A 12,217-nucleotide genomic window follows, 5' to 3' on the forward strand; every position below is an offset into this window, starting at 1 on the left:
TGCCTGTCCAGCCTCATTGCTTGCTGCTCTCCACTCTGGCCATGCTGCTTTCCCACAAATCTTCACCACTTGTGTGCCTGAGATGCCTTTTCCTCTTTTGACTCCATCCTTTACATCCTGTTCTTCATGGCACCAGCACAAAATCTTGATGGTGAAAGATTTAGATGACAGCAAACATATCTTTTCAAAATCTTACATCTTTTGAATCTTAATTTTTCAAGCATTTAGGGACAACAAGCTAAGAAAATGAAGAAAATGTCAATCTCCTCTTTATTCTATGTCCTCTGCATCTTTCTCTTAATTTCTGCTCTCCTCCCTTCAAAGACACAGACACACAGGCACAGACACACTCAGAGAGATAACTTCCATGGGTAAAATCCCTCATGAGAATGAGATTATTTAGGATCAGGGGAGTTAGAACCCACAAACTTCTCATCTTTCACCAGCTCTGACTCAATTGCTGTTGGGCTCATCTTACATCTGTAAGAATAAGACAGAGTAGGGAACAGAGTAAGGGATGAGTCAGTCAATATTAGAAATTTAAAGAAAGGAATTACAGAACTAGAATTACTTTAAAATGCTGTGAAAGTGACTCTCATAATCCCATAGATTTATGCCGTTGTTCACAGTGACTAGCAGGGAAGGAATTATCAAATCTTTAGAGCTTGAAGAAAATCATTTTCCCAGCTATGCTAGCAAAGAAAATTGCTACTGATTTGTAACACTACAGTTAGACTTGAGGCAATACTTTCCCTTCTAAATTCTCATAAATGTAAGAAACCAGATTATAGTTTATAAAAACCATAAAAATTTCTGACTAAGCCAGAGAGAGAAAAAGAGTGTATCCGGTAGAGTTTATTATGCAACCAGTCTACTTATTCTGACCAGGTTGAAAATGGGACATAGGGTGATGGTTAATTTTATGTGTCAAATTGGCTAGGCTACAGTATCCAGGTATTTGATAGATTATTCTAGACGTTTCTGTATTATAAAAAAGTGTTTTCTAGATGACATTTTAATTTTAACCGGTAGATTTTGAGTGAAGTAGATTGCCCTCAATAATGTGGGTGTGCCTCATTTAATCAGTTAAACGTTTTAAGGAGACTGGTTTCTGAATTCTGTGGGCAGTTGGCCTTCTGATTTAAACTGCAGCTCTGACTGTTCTCTGGGTCTCCAGCCTGATGGCCTCCTTGCAGATTTGGAACTTGCCAGCTCTGCAATTATGTGTGAGTCAGTTCCTTAAAATACCTCTTTTTTTCAATATAGATCTAGATTGATAAGGATCAATTGATCTATTATCTGTCTACCTATCTATCTATCTACCTACCTACCTACCTACCTACATCCTGCTGATTCTATTTTATTACTCTACATAATCTTGGAAACTTCCCTGAAGAGTGAATTCATAACATCTCAACACTGACCTTACTTCCATTCTACCTTTAGAAGCAGATCATTCTGATATCTTTATCTCCCTTGGAAAAACATTATAAGCATTATCTGTGGACAAGGAGAAAGAGCAAATGAAGCCAATATAAAATTGATTTTTATAGATATTAATTTTGTAGCACAATATGTGATCTTTTATTTGAGCTAATTTTAATACACCCCCCATGCAAAAAAAGGGAGGAGGAGGTAGAGAAGAAAGAAGGAGAAGAGAAAAAGCAGCAGAAGAAGGTGACATGAGCAATAGTTCTTTAAAAAATATATAAAACAAAAAGTGGCATCCGTCCAGGATGAATCAACAGGTTGGCCAACCCCTTTTCTAGTAAAATGATATTCAGCTGTAAGAAAAGCAACCACAAAGGGTTTTAAAAAAAATCTTCACTCTCTCTCGCTCTCTTTTTTATAATTTATGATTTGTACACAGTCTAACTCAAAGTCTCATTTAAACTTTCTGTAGTGAATCATCCCCATCGCAGTTTCTTAGGAATGCTAGTGAATCACCCTTTTAAAACGCTTTAAGTACTTAATGTTCCTTAACATTTAAGATTCGATAAATTTGCTCTTACTATTTATGACTGCTTGTAAGTATTTTTATAAGATAAACATTTTCCAGAGAATTGAGTGTTTAAATGAGATTAAAAAAGGATACTGTCTGATTTCTGAAATTCCTGGAAATACATTGAGTTGACAAGATCTGGAACAGAATAGTATGGTATAAAAAGCCCCGAGTTTGAAGTCTAAGTTCTAGTGCTGACTGTAATTACATGGGTCATCATAGCAAAGCTATTTGATGTCTTTGAACCTCAGTCATCATTTTATCTGTAATATCAGAATTTTATTAGGGCATGAGAGATTATTTTACATTAGAGGGCTTGCTGCAGAGAGGGATTCATTGCTTTGGTGTGGTTTAGTAGAATCAATAGTGTAACGTAGCAAAAACGCATAGTGGGAGGAGGTGAGAGAGTCAAGAGGACATTGCAGGAGCTCTGGGCTAAAAAGAACCAGGAGACCCCCCTGGATTGACAGGAAAGTCTAGAATTGGGTCAACAGAGTTTTTCCTCCAACCTAGGATTGAAGGAGGGGCCTAGAAAGTATAGCCATAGAGAATGGCTGAACAGGATGAGAACTCGCCACACGGCCTGGGTGTCAGTGTTCTCTCTCATGGTAGAAGGAATAAGAGATCCCTGCAGATGGGGCACCTCTGGCCCGTAGAACCAGAATATCCAGGAAACTTGCTTCTAAGACTGTCCCATCTTTTTCAGGAAGATTGCCTTTGAAGGGTTGGTTCTTGATATCAAGGAGTGCATGTGTGGATAAAAATACAAACCTCTCTGAATTGTTTGAAGGATAATGTACCTAAAGGGCTTAACACAGTGCTTGGTAGGTAGCAGACCTTCACTAAATGACAACTGTCTTTGTGTTTACTGTTACTATTATAATTTTCAAATGGAAGAATGTGTGGGAAATGAAAGCCCATAGAAAAAGAAGACTGTGAATTATTTCTGAGTTACTCTAGAAAAGACTTAAAAACACTTGGTGTTCTCTGGATGAGCAGAACATAATCATAAACTGATGTAGCTCAGATAATTCATCTGAATTACCACGTCAGGGATGGGCCAGGGAAACCTAGGGATGTGAGGCTTCTAGAGCTACCCACAAGCCCATGTCCACTGGATGTGGGAGGCCTCAGTAAGTCATGCGTGCTCATGTAAACGAGTATGTGATTATGTTAAAGCATCAAATCAGCATACCCATATTCATTAACTTGTGTTAAGCCGAAATACTAGGAAGAGAAACTAAGAAGTCTCTCCACAGTCCAGACACTGAGCTTATTTTATACTTGTAACAGTCTTAGATGTATTCTTTCTCCCATTTTCTGTATGAGAAGACAGAGGAACAGAGAGCTTTAAGCGACTTTTCCTAGCTGAGTCTGAAACTGGGATCGAAACCCAGGGCAATCGGTTCTCCAAATTCCCGTTATGTTCCTCCATGTGGTACTTTGATGGCGTAAACTCCTTTCTGTGCCTTCTCTTTCTTGACGGCATTATTTCCTAAGCTTTCCTCTATCTGCAAGTAATTTCTATTCAGCATGGTACTTTGCAGTAAAGTGTCCTCTTGTGGACACTGACCTTTGTGTTTTGAAGTGCTGTTTGTTAACGGTTGCTGAGTGGCCTGCTATTTCTCACCGCGAAGGTGAGTTCAGTGATGGCACATAACTAAGCAATCTGCATATTTCATGGCTGCAAACCATCTGTGCCACCAAAAAGGAGAAACAAAGGGAAATCAAGTGTACAATATGGTACAAGTGTCACATGCCAAAAAAACAAAATTTCTTGTTTTATTGGATGATGGATACTTTTCTAAAACATATGCTTCTTCCTTCACTGTTCTGTTTACAGATTGATCATAACCCATACACCACTAACATTAAGCATTTTTCCTGTTCATTATATTGGACTGCTTTTTTCTCCTTTTAAACAACATATCTAAACTTAATACAACATTAAAATATTTACTGTAGTACTGATAATTTCTCCAACTCGGTGTACTCTAAAAATGCAATTAGACAGGAAAAATTAGGTTACAGTTAAATTGGTATGATTTATATTCTCTCTAAAAATGGATAAGCAAGTTAAATTTGGATCTTCATATTACTATTTTTTATTCTCATTTTAATGTCACAAAAATTAATTTTCTTTCCAACTAATTCTTGTGACATTAAAATGCTTGAAGCCATTCTGTCATTTCAAATATATTCATCTTTAATTAGAAATATTTCCTGTCAACTAAAATTAGGTCATGCCAAACTTTCCAAAATAGTACGCTCACAATTTTGGTTGACTCTTGACATCTCCAAAGCATTTATATACAAAATGAAGACTAATCTTTATCAAAAATTTCAGTAGTTTTTATTCAGGAAACACTCCCACATTTACTGTAGTTCCCAGTGCCCTCTACATGTTCACAAAATAATTACTTTTTGAGAAAAATGTTCGAGGAATGTATGAGTCGTTTTCCAGGCAATCACCCACTCCTTTCTCTGATGGTTAGGAGTTTTAGCATTTCACAAGTAAAAACATCACTTTTTGTTATTGATATAAAACCTGGATTTTGAACAGTAAGTCCCAAAGCAGCAAATTGTCGTTGGTAAATAGTGAGATGCTAGAAACCGTTCAGCTGCCTTTCTTTTCAGTGACATCCCACCACTTCTGTTCACTGCTGTTGTATATACTATAGGGTCCGCCTTCACAACTTTCCACTTGCGTGGAATTCCATCTGTTTAATCAAACTGAAACAAAAGTTAGTGTCAATGTCCTTGTACCTTAAAAGATTTCCTTCTTGATATAATATCTTGTTAACCCATTGCATCATTCAGAAGAATAAATACCCCAGCTCAGCACACAGGAAATGTAACAAGAAAAGGAAATAGACAATATTAAGATACGTGCATGTGTATATCGAACACACACACACATACACATACAATAAATGGAGGGAAATAGAAAGTATATAAATGGCAAATTCTACTTTTTAATGAAATAAATAGGTAAAAAAAGTTTCTTATGAATAAATTATTAACCAGTTCAAGGTAAATAATTGTGTAGCTATGTAAGTCTTTCTTTACAAAAGACGAAAAATCAAATGAACTCACTTCCATCTTAGCAACAACTGGGCAGAGTCCAAACTCCTTAGCACAATACACAATGTCATTTACAACCTGACCTTGTCCAGGCTTTTTAGATTTGTCTCTGTCGCTTTGTCTTCATTCTGTACTTCAGCCAAACCCAACTATATTCCCTTTCTCCCGAATCTCTCATGCATTTTCAAGCCTCTGCATTTGCATGTGCTGCTCTGTTCAAAATCTCTGTCTGGCAAACTCCTACCCATTATTCAACGTCTCTTCTTCTTTCCTTTGCACAGTCACTGTCACAGTACTCTGTGAAACTTTTTGCTATAATAGTTGACATACTGGATTGCATTTAAAAAATATTTCCATGCCCGTATTCACTATTAGCAGTCCCCAATGACTAAGACTATCTCATATTCACCTCATTGCCCCAGGACAGGACATGGTGCTGGTGTAGAGGAGAGACTTAATAAGTGTTGGTTCAATTAATAAATTAAACAAGAGAATTCCAGAGAGTCAATAAAGGAGAGTGACAAAGTAGGCTTAGCCTTTAGACAAAGAGACAATGAATTGACTATATTTGTAGGAAACTCCCTAGCATGATACTTCATTGTCCCAGCAGAGGTCTTCACTCATCAGCTAAGAATATGGGGAAGGTCTGGTAGCTCAGCCATCATGGAGAGGAGCGTTTTTTTCCACAAGGAGACTCGGGTTACAGCAGCACTTCTGGAGGCTTCTTACCCTCCCCTCTCCTACCTTAGCATGTACTAGTGTTCTCTCACTTCTTTCCAAAAAGTCTAGGAAAGAAAACCAGGACCTAGGTGATTTCATCAATTTGGGTTCTGGGCAATCTCCAACAAACTAGGTTACACACCTACATGTAGGAGTTTATAATCTGCGAGAAAATATTGTCACATATATCACGTCATTTAATCTTATTTTGGGCTAACTTATCTCAGGTCATCAGATGTAGAAGAAATCTTAACAACTTAAATAGTCCAAGGTAAAACCCAGCCTAGAACAAATAGAATTAAACTATTGAAACTCACTTTGGAGTGTGAAGATAGATGATGGTGTCCTTATTACAACGAAATATTAATAAAGTATTTTGTTGTTTTAAAAGTAATAGACAGCATAAACAAACTGTGTAAAAGGCTATAAAATAATATACAAATGTAATCTTCCCTATTCTAACCCCAAGAACCCCATTCTTACCCTGCCAAGGTAATCACCATGAAAAATTTCTTCTATTTCCTTCTAGAAATGGTTTCAGTGTTTATGTGTGCATATATATACACACATATGGGTTACATAAAATATTATAAGAATGTATAAGTGTAAATATATGTGCCTATGTAAATATATATTTATGTATAAATTATGTTCATTAACACATAAAACATATAACATAAAATCGTATCTATATATGTATATACATATTATATATAATTCTATATAAAATCCTGTCTGTGTGGTGTGTGTGTATACAACTATGAACCTAGAACTGTAATGGATATTGAGGGGAATGGTTGCTGGTAGAGGCTGGTGATTGTGTAAAAGGAAGAGATAGTTCTGCACAGATGGTAGCATTATTTCTGATTATATGCCAAATTTAATGAAGTGGATCAGGTACCCAGTTTTTCTGTTGGCAATGGAGATAGCTAGCTGTTTGCATAGTGCCAGCTTCCTTGCTGGTCCCAGGCTGATTTGATCAGAGAATCTTCTTTCCTAGGAAGCTTGGTCTTTGGTTCCCCTTATCTAGTGACAGGAGTTGCTTTGCTATTCCAGCAACTGCCTGTAACTGTTTGACTTCCAAGACTGACCTGCTGGTTCCTTTGAAAACAAACCCACGGGAGTGACCAGTGAAGTCATCTATAGTGGTAATTGACTCTTTATTGTCTCCACTTGGCCTCCCTGCCAGTGACTGGAGGGTAAACACAATGTTTCAATCATCTTTGTTGCCCCAGCACAGACTCCACACTTCAATGAGCATTGGTTGAACAGATCCAAAGCTGTAATTGGCACTTAACACAGTATCTCACCTGCAAAGTCTCCACTTTTGAGAGGTAGTTGCCCTTTCTTTATGAATATGTTGTCAAGGGCATCCTCTCTTCTAGACACCATTTGGAAGTACATAATTGATCATTAATGCTTCTGGTTTCCTCTTTTACTCTCAAACTGCTTTCAAACTGTCAAACTAAAGCAAGCCCTTTGGTGATTTCTATGCTTGGCGTCTGGGGTTATTTGGGGTGTGGATGAGGGCAATTGTTTTACATTCTGAAACACTCATGCAGAGCCTGAGTAATCTTTGCTCTTCTGGAGAAGAAATAGTCAAGTCTCATAGGAAGTATGCAGCGCAAAATGAGAATAAAGCAATGGCAAAACAACAACATCAACAACAAAATGGAAAGAAAGATGAAGGACTAAGAACTTAAACTCTATAAAATTTATGCACACACGTTCTTTAATGAATTAGTTGCTAGACTTGAAAGCAGTTCAGCTAGACTGGAATACATCAACAGTCTTACTTCTGTCACGGAGTCTCCAGGGAGGATTGTTAACTCCAGCCTCAGCTTCCTCACCTGTGGCATTGGTTCACTGGGAAAGAGGAATTAACTCAAGACACAGTAGTTGACACTGACGCTCTGATGAAGTTCCAGGTGAGAGAAGTATACTTTGTTTATAGAGAGAGCTGAAGTTACAGGGTATGGCTTTTGACTCAATTCAAGGAAGAACTCTGAAATACAAAGCTTTCCTAAGGTGGAATGCCATTTTGTAAGGTGATAAATTATTTGATACTGAAAATATTTGTGTCATACTGAAATACTTATTTCATACTGAAAATAAGAATGTATTAAGTGGCTTCCAAGTTCCCTGACATCTTTTACAAATATAATTCTGTGTCTCACTGATCACTAAGGCAGGATTGCACTATGTAACTTTCTGCAGTGATAGAAATGCTCCATATCTGTGCTGTCCAAAATGGTGGTCACCAAGTACCTGTGCTTATTGAGTGTATGACTGAGGAACTGATTTTTAAATTTAATTTGATTCTAACTAATTTAAATAGCCACACGTGGCTGGCAGCTACCATATTAGACTGCTGCTCTACAATCTCTACCAGCTCTATAGTTTGAAGTTTTTAAGCTCTCATCATTATCATGTTATAATCACATACTGTGTCCTGGACACTGTATATAAAATTGCTCTATTTAGGATATGGTCCTGCTTTAGAAAAAAATTACCTTCTTAAGAGAAAAGTAGAACCCATATAAAAACATTGAATTCGAATAAGGAATAAGGATAGACAGCAAATATTGCTAAACTAGAAAGTGCACATGTCCAAAGACTCTATTGTAGAGCCACACACAAAAAACACAGGTGTTTCTAAGAAGCATAAAGATGTGAAGACCAGCTTCTGTCCTTTCCTGTCTTTGGGGTAGGAGGGAAGTAGCTTTAGGCTCAAGGCTCCCACTGATGTGTTATTATGCTGAATGAAGGATTCTTCCCTTAGTACCTACTCAATGATCTGCTAGTGTTTTCCTACACATTAAGAGTGATAGACATGTAGAACAATGTGATAAAGTAACTTCAAGGTTCATGTTACTTCACCAGAAAGAAGAAGGTCTTTGAATTGAAATTTATCATTTTAGATGAGGAAGAAGCCCTGAAATCGAATCATATTTTACAGAGAAGAAACTTGATACCTGAAACCTAGAAAAGACTTGTGCCTTGCTACGGTCATGTGGTTATTTAGTAGCAGACTATTTCATTTGTGTAAATTAGCAATGTGGTAAATAACAGTTATACTTCTCAATGTAATCTTTTTCTAAAAAAAAAAAATGTTATCTCCCAAGAGCTTATCGGAGTTGAAAGAGAGTCAAGGGCATCATCTAACAGCATTTCTGTGGAGTGTTTCACAGCTCTCCTGTTTCTTGAGGAGGTGACAGACATTTATTGGAAACCTGATTTGAGGACTGGACTGACCTTCTGCTTGTGTTTATCTCAGCTAAGACATTGTCTCCCCGGACCTGGTCCCAAGAACAACCGTCATGTGCTCAAGGTCCACTCTGGGACCATATTCTCTCCAAACAAGGCTTTTTATAGCAGTTGCCACGAAGAAATTCTTTCCTCTTACAGTTCATTGAACATCCTTGTAAGTCACCTAGAGAATGGCAATATCTAAACAAACAAGTTCTGTTTTCAGTTTGTCTTCCTGAAAACCAAACTTCACCCACATGAAACTAGCTAGCATGCCTCAAATACTGAAAGCTTCTAGGTACTTTCTGAGTTTGCTCTGACTCATGTCTTACCTACCTATTTATTCTCAGTTAAAAAGAATCAAATAAAAGACAGAAGAGAAATTGGTCCCTCTTTCAACAAATTGATTCTTTGCATACCTTCATTTTTTTCTTCATTACAGTGTAACCCTCTTGCTTTTCCCTTGGAATGAATATAGAATTCCCATTTCTAACATATTTGGAGAATTTTTTAAATGGAGCATTTAGACTTTAGAAGTTCAGCAATTTAAGGAAAGTTACTGCCATGTCAAGTGCTATGATCTAATCAGGTTTCTTTTCATAATGACTAGTAGATTTTCATGATGTCACTTGCCCATCTAAAACCCATACATGGTTTCCAAATGGGACTCTTCTGGATAAATATGACTTCTTAAGCCGGACAATCTATCGTTAACTTTTTCTTTCTCTCTACCTATCAAACATCTTCAGTTCACTCTTTGTCCCCACCCCAACACATTCCCTTTTTCAGCCAGGCTTTTCTCCTTACTATGCTTCTTCCCCTACATTACATTTTTCTTTTTCTTTTTTCTTTTCTTTTTTTTTTGGTCAGGGGATGGAGTCTCACTCTGTTATCCAGGCTGGAGTGCAGTGGCATGATCTCAACTCACTGCAACTTCCACCTCTCAGGTTCAAGTGATTCTCTTGTCTTAGCCTCCAGAGTAGCTGGGATTACAGGTGTCTGCCACCATGCCTAACTTTTTTGGGTATTTTTAGTAGACACAGGGCTTCACCATGTTGGCCAGGCTGGTCACAAACTCCTAGTCTCGAGTAATTCACCCACCTTAGCCTCCCAAAGTGCTGGGATTACAGGCATAAGCCAACCATGCCTAGCCACCCCTGATATTTCTCTTGTGTACAGGCCTCTCCTAACTTCCTTGCATAACACATTCCATCCCTCATTCCTACTATTCAGGACTATCACCTCCTCCAAGAACTGGCTTAAAGCTCTTTCTCTTTTAGAAATCTTTCCTATCTAAGCCCATCCAAGACTAGTGTTCTGTGACTTGACTATTCTGAGAGTCACTGAATGTTTGTTTCGTCTTGAATTTGTATTACTTTTATGCAAAAAGCTTTAGAGCTGGGGAGATGGGGTTAGGAGGAGACTACACAGATACCCTGCCATTCTCCAGATGCGGAAACTGGGGTTCAGATTGAGTGATTTGTCTAAGATCATAATTAGAAGCTACATCTCCAAGACCAGGCTATTTTCACCACATAATATTTCCTCTTAGTTTCATATGCATCATGCTAAAACCTTGGAATAATACAAGTAGTATTACATAGTATATAAATAAAAGTACCCAACTGTATTAGGGTGCTGCTTATGTTTCTATTACTAAAAATTGTGTCTATTACCATTTGTGATCACTTACTGTGAAGGAGGAGCTGAGCTAATTACTTTATATGAATTTGTTAATTGGCATCCTGTGCCTGAGACTGCTGGACCATGTTTCCTAGCCTTCCCAGCAGTGAGATGCAACCATGACACTGAGTTCTGGCTAATGGAATGGGTATAGAATTGGTGTATGCAGCTCCAGGCTCGGCTCATATAAACCTCCTTCATGCCCTCTCCTCCTGCTCTGTTGGATGGATGTTGGGCTCCAGGGTGACCTTCGAAGCCCAAGTTGAAGTGATGGAGTCATGAAGATAAAATGAGCTTGGTCCCAAATCACCACTTGTTGGAGAGCTGTCTGGTGATCAGCAGTAGCCACTTTGAACTGCGATGTGAGCAAGAAATAAATTATTCCTTTGAGGCCACTGAGATTTTGGCTAACATTGACCTGAATACTCATTGTTAAACTTAATTCTTACATCATCCCTATGAAAGACATTATCCCCATTTTACAAATGGAAAACCGAGAATTAAAGTGGCTACACTTCTTGCATGAAGCATAGCCAAGATTTGAAGGCAGGTCTGTCTGACTCCATATGACCCCCCCCCCCATCTCTCTCTTTCTATCTTGAACACAGAGGTTCCTGTGGTGAACTTCAACTCAAGGACTTTCACAGATAAGAACCATTTTATGCACCTATGCAGAAATTTATCAACTCTGCCCACCACCAACAGATGGCAGTAGTGGCTGCCTGTAGACCAGCACTTTGAATTTATGAACAAATAGATTTAGGAATATTATGAAATAAAACATAGCCTGTGTGTGCACAGAGAGTTTCCAAATGCTTGGCTGCCGTTTCTCCGGTGAGGGATAATTTTACCTCTTTGAGAATTATTGTTGCCAAGTTATTCAAACGCCTGGGCCTTCTATAGTCTCTTCTCTAAAAATCAGGAAATTGGTCTAGAATCATTTAATAATCAATATGTTCCCTTCAGACTCTGACATTTCATTGTGCACATGTAAGAAAATATCAAAAGCTGGACCGATAAAGAACTGATAAGCTTACAGTTCACACTGGGCTGCCTCTCTTTCCCCAGGAGAGCCAGGGTAGGTAGGACAGGACTCCCAAAGTTATGTTCTGTGATTACTCTTGACAACAGGCAAACCAGGCTACACTAATGCCAAAGTTAGGCTGTCTGTATTTATTTATGTTGCTTCTCTATATTTTAAAACTTTTCCTTCAATGAACATATGTAATTGTAAAATTAAAACAATATTGAGAAAAAGAAATCACATACATGGACACTCAAAAACCAAGCAAGCAATGTGAAGGTCATGTTATAAAGAATGACACTGTAGAGCAGAAAAGTTGATGAATGGGCTTTGGGTTGTGACAATCCTGGGTTCAAAGTCCAACTCACTTATTTACTTACAGTGTGGCCTTAGGTAAGTTTTGCCCCTTGCTAAGACTCAGTTTTGCCATCCATTAAAAAGGAAGAGGGTAATGC

At 38.0% G+C, this 12,217-nt stretch overlaps 1 long non-coding RNA gene across 1 annotated transcript in view; it reads left to right on the plus strand.

The window, feature by feature from the left end:
- The first annotated feature begins 1,126 nt into the window (after positions 1-1,126).
- Positions 1,127-12,217, plus strand: part of LOC128931570 (uncharacterized) — a 35,441-nt gene continuing 24,350 nt past the window's right edge. The window contains exon 1 of the long non-coding RNA XR_008480063.2: positions 1,127-1,226. This is a non-coding gene — a long non-coding RNA (uncharacterized LOC128931570). The remainder of the gene's footprint in view (positions 1,227-12,217) is intronic.

Source organism: Callithrix jacchus, chromosome 3 (assembly GCF_049354715.1).
Source record: "Callithrix jacchus isolate 240 chromosome 3, calJac240_pri, whole genome shotgun sequence".
NCBI lineage: Eukaryota > Metazoa > Chordata > Mammalia > Primates > Cebidae > Callithrix > Callithrix jacchus.